This window comes from Hermetia illucens, chromosome 4 (assembly GCF_905115235.1).
Source record: "Hermetia illucens chromosome 4, iHerIll2.2.curated.20191125, whole genome shotgun sequence".
NCBI classification, from domain to species: Eukaryota; Metazoa; Arthropoda; class Insecta; order Diptera; family Stratiomyidae; genus Hermetia; species Hermetia illucens.
In genome coordinates this window covers 115,470,711-115,476,426 of record NC_051852.1, presented here as the reverse complement: position 1 = coordinate 115,476,426, position 5,716 = coordinate 115,470,711, and positions in this window count along the sequence as shown.

Sequence of the window (5,716 nt, the reverse complement as noted above, 5' to 3'; positions counted from 1 at the left end):
AGATTGTCTTTTATTAACTTTACCAGATGAGTTTACGACTTTGTTTCTAACATATATAAATAATTTTGGATGCTCATAAATAGTTTTGCTTCTGCAAACCATTAGCAAAAGCCATTGTCTTCGCATGGGGATCAATTCCTTGCACTCGGAATCGCAGTTAGTCGGTGAATTTAACCTTTGGTCAATAATGCCGTCATTAAATTTTTCGGCCCGAGCTTTCTTTATTTCCTACAAAAATCATCCTTACATTCAGCATTCTCCCATACGAAAAACCCATGATCTATTTGATTCACAAGTCGGAACTGTTCTATAGAACTATAGCTGGCACTGCCAGAAATTCGGTTATGAACCTGGTAACAGCCTGCGGGGTTTCCATACTTAGGAAGGCACCCGACCCTAACAGACCTTTGCCCCGGTTGATGATAAGTGATCGCTGAGGATTATCCACTTTTCACCATGAAAGACCTAGAAGAGGTAGTCTAATCTATGAAAAATGAGAAGACGCCAGGATCACTATCGCTCAGAGTCGGTGCATTTAATGCTTATCTTAAGGGAGGCATGTTGCTTGTAGCTAAGACATAGGAGACCCTGAGCTGCTGACTACATACCAACCTTCTTTATGCTTGTAGTAGCCTGGAAAATGCTCGAAAAGCTCATAAGGAATAGACTCGGCAAAGAGATCCGTGATGCGGGCCACTTATCCCCTAGACATTTCGATTTCAAGTTAGGAGATCCACAGTGGATGTTATTATGGAGGTTGTGGATGCTGAGGCGACTAGCCGAGTGTTCTTCGTAATTATTGATGTCAGAGATGCCTTCATTTACTTAAGATGGGCGAATGTGCTAGGTACCCTATAGAATTCATTCCATTTGTTGGGCTACCTCCTACGAATATTACTCTCTTTTCTATGAGGCAATGGAAGGGCAGAGTAATATTAAGATCACGGTGTTCCATCCCAGGTCCGCATCTCTGTTACGTTTTCTACGATATTCTGCTAAGATTCGACATGTCAGAAAAGCCACGGATGATGCACACGGCTGAACACGTGCATATATATTGATGATTAAGAGTCAAAACCTTCAGTTAAGTACCTTGGATTGACGCTCGACTCGAAAATGAGCTTTTTCGAGTAGATCAAAACAACAGCGAACCCGGCCAGGCCGTTCAGCGCGTCCCTGCCCTGTGTCACCAACCTGGAGAATGTTGTTATTGGTACAAAGCCCTAATGGCCGTTTGGTTTTCGATTAGTACGGCTATGATACGTTTGGGGCTTAGATCATGCTTCAGTCATCGACAGGCTTCCAGTATCGCCAGTCCTTCCATTTGAAATACGTTAGCAAATCTTGGGAGCCCGTACGAATCGGCTACAATGCATATATCCAAGATAACTCCCCCGTCGTCTCTACAGGCCATCTTTGATCCTTCGGGGAAGAATATTGTGTTTTATATTGCAACACGACGGCGATTCTCCACTCTGGCTCGCTTCGAAAGCCCGCAGGAAAATTCCTCGCGAAGCTCAGCTGAATACGCAGGGTTTCGAGGTACTTCTTCTAGGATGTTATCATGGGCGTGAGGCTTCTTTGTACAATATCCTGACGTACTTAATGTAGTGGTTCAGGGGGGGGGGAGTCTACTTGAGTGTATTGCCTATTAAGCGCCTGCCATCATAGAATAGAATCGTCCCTTGGAGTGGGCAGCACGTCGCCTGTGTACATCCAGAGAATTATCCTCGGCCAAAGACCTATTTCCTGATGAAGGTCTTCTTTCAGGAGTAGAAAGATATACAGGCCTTTTTAACCCGTAGTTGAGTCTTCAATTTAACTTATGACCCAGTATCACAAGCAGCAAGTATAGAGAAAAGCAGCAAAGTATGGAGAAAAGAGCCAATCTTTGTTCGTTTAGCCGCACTAGGTGAAATTCGGGTACAATTGTCGTGGTGGTAAATAGGATCAGCTCCGTTTTGGTTAGATTTATACCGAGTCCGCCTCTTGTAGTCCATAGGCATTCATTTGCCAATGCGCCCTGATTTCACTCATGACGCTCTCTATGATTTTACTCGCTGACTCGTGGTCAGCCACAAGTGATGGGCAAACGTCACTACCTTCACCAATCAGAGCACTGGTTGCCCTCTGTGGGGCGCTCCTCTGCTCACAGCTCTGATCAAGTGGTTACCTCCCAGATCAGATACGATCATCCTGGTTCTCGGGGTGGATTCTATTCTGGCTAGGGCTTCCCTGATGGCTTGTGGTACTTAACATACGTTGTTGAATGCTGTCTTTATATCCAGTGAGCCAACTAGGGTATATTGCTTGTAGTGTAGCGACCGCTTAATGCTAATTACCTCGTGGAGAGTGGTTTCTGTGAATTTGTTCTTGAGGCCATCGTACTGAGATTTGAGGAAGAGCGTTCTCTCTATGGCCGATCTTAAGTGCATGTGTAAGACACACTCTAGGATCTCCAACATGAAAAAGGTGAGGCTGATTGGGCGGCAGTCCTTCGCGAACTTATGTCTGTGCCTGCCCATTCTTGATATGAAAACGATGCGCATGTGTCTCCCCGAGTGCGATACGTATTTGAAAAAAATGCAGCTGTAAATCTCTAGAAGCCACGGTACATCCCTTTCTTGCTGTTTCTGGAGCATCACTGGAATCTTCCTGAGTTGCAGCTTCCTATTTCCTGTTTTTTGTCAGTCTTGGTGGCTGGCTCGAACCTCTCCAGGCAGTCCTTGCATGGCTGTCAGTATTTGTGCTTGTAGTAGATGTTGAAGAGCTCCCTGGTCAACTTCCTGAGGTTGAGTAAACCTTCATTCCACGAGAATGGCTACCAGCTTTTCCAATACCTCCAAGCATTCTCCATTTGTGCGGAGCAGAAAAGGTTGGCTGTTCATCTGGAGATCCTTTCCCTTCATCATTGACTGATTGGGTGGGGAACAGAGGGATCCCGGCCTTCTGAAGACCTAAGGATTGGACGAATTTTTCCTTAGGTCGTCCGTAACTAGATGCGAGTGATCGGATTCCTATAAAATCTCATTGTACAGAACAATGTTAAGTTTTACACCTTGCCATAGTGGCGCGCAAATCTCGCATTCTATAACATGGATCTCCGATAGCCTGGCCTTAACACTGGTCCAGATTTCCGGCATCAATTTATCAATCACCTTGAGATCGATTGGGCTTGAAGGTGGTAGGTTTCGCTTTTGATGAATTTTGCTTCCCTTCCCCGCTTGTTATTTCCTTTTCATCCGTCGACAGTACCGGCCTTCATATTCTCGGCAATCTCCTTGAGAATACGTATTTTCTTATGGTACGAACTCTGGAGCAGGACTCCAGTGGACCTCCGTTTCTTCGCAGACTCCCCGTGGCCGATATTCTTGTGCGCCCTTGTTCCTTGAGGGTTCTCCGACGTCGACGATTTTGGGGTAGGAGCACAATGGCTGGCGCTCATTACATCCAGTTCCTCGACAGGGGTTTCCAAGTTAGATACCTCTAGTATATCTGCCGCCTCATTTTCAGAGGTCCCTGCGTTTGGTTTCAGCACAGCGGTGCTTGCTGGATTCCAACAGCTCGCTGTGCGATGATGCGCTTGGCATCAACTCCTCTCCTTTTTATATCGTTGCCCGTTTTTCTTTAATCAAGTTTGAGTTCACGTCTTGGTGTCACGCACTCAGCGGTATGTATTCAGAGTTCACATACCCAAGACTGAGCCTCCCATTGACCATGTAGCTTCCACCTTTGCTTGGGGTCTTGTTGGTACCTTTTCCAGTGAAGGGAGAACTGCGGCTTCGGCTCATCTCCTGCCAGATCCGTTTGCTCCTAGAACATAACCAGTAGGCAGATCCTCGTTAGTTGGATGAATCTACCCACCTTGCCCCCTGTTGACCAGTCCAAAGGTGGTTTTCAGTGACCACCGTGGGAAGTTTGCCCATTATGTAACCTTAATCTGAAGCATAATCAGACCAGGCCGCCGAGAGAATTCAGTAATCGTCGCATAGAGGAGAGGGCGATTCATGAAAACTGAAACTTTCAACATTGTTGCGGTTATCATCGAATCATGAAGGTGAAGTTTGACCCCCATTTGATCTGCAGTTCGATCCATTTTTCCTAATATCTACATCACGATTTACACGTAGGTCCTCTTATGAAAAATAATACCATTTTGTGCAACATCTTCTCCTGCTGATCCAATCTTCTGATCTTCCGTTAAATCGTTTCACTACTGCGATTGCAATAGTGCAATTCAATGTGTAAGCAAAGGTGACAAAATTCAATTTATATTCATTTCGGATGAAATCACGCGATCAGAGATCATAAGTACCTGCATCTTGGCTTAGTGTGGATAATCCGTTTGCCGCAACAGATATTGGACGATGTAATGGGATCTATGAAAGACGGAAAATGATGATGGCGAACTACTTGCACTTCTTGCGATCAACTCGTTTGCGGAACAACTCGGTGTTTTCATATTTCCAAGCAGCTACCAGTTGACGCATAGTAAGGTGCTGGGGAGATGCGCAGAGCACCCACGAAGACGTAATCCAATCTACGTGAACTTTATGTTCAATAAAATACATATCTTCTTAGGCGACTATTTTAGGTGCATAGTTAGCTCGCAGGATATCTGGGAAAAAGTGTCACAAAGTTCGTTTGAATTTAATTTCGAGAGCAATTTTGCGACTGGCACATTGTGCGATCAAATTATATTGGTTGTTGCTATTTGTGTGAAGTTGTTTTGAACACGTTATAGTGATGTGATAGTAGCAAGCGATTCTCGACACCTTTTGTAGTATTCTAGTGTGAGCTTTTTGGCTTTTCGGTTACCATCGATCAATTTTCTAGTAGCTAAAGCCGCAACGGTAATCCATCCGAATACCATCTAACTTGTTACCAGAGAACCAGTTGACACATTTCTTCGGGCTAAACCCCCTTTTTCAAATTTGTGGAGTTTTAAGTTAGGTAATTCCTTCCACTAAAGGGGCTGGAATTCTTCATGCCAGGAAAAAATTAAGCCTATCATGTCTCCGCCCAGCCATGGACCTGAGCTTCTATGAATTGCGCTGTCCATCTGCGTCTTGACTCGTTTTCCTAAGAGAGTTGCTACTTATTCAGTGTATGCCATCCTTCTTCATAAGTAACCATCTGCCTTTCTCTTGTGCTTGTAGATAGTCTTGCATTCCGCTATCATCATCACAATTGTGTCTAATTGAGTGTTGTAAGCGGAGACTGGCAAAGCATCCCGTCTATGTACCTCCTTAAAGCGCTTACGATACATCTTCTGTCTAAGGACAACAGCCCACTCCTTCATGTCATAGAGCATGAGAAGGCGTCTCCCGTTAAAAGTAGGAATCCAACGTTTACCATTAGCTGATATAAGGACGAAACTCCTGATGCAGCCTTGCCCGCCGCTTACTCGTCACATTGAAATAAAATGTCTGCTGTACTTTATTCGCTACAGTCTGCTAAAAGTCGTTTCGAGGACTGGTCATTCGCAGGAGTTCTTTGCTTGTCCTTACATGGCTTCCATAGTCCTCTATGTAGGACTCGGGGAGAGATCAGCTTAGTCGAGGGGAGATCATGGATGCTCAGAGATACCTCAGTACCTCCTTGTCGAGAGGGATGGTATCGCGGGTGAGTGAACACTACATCCACAGTGACTAACAAGCCTTTTTTCTCGACATCATAGACGAATTGGGGATAAGAAACTTCCGGAATTGGATGT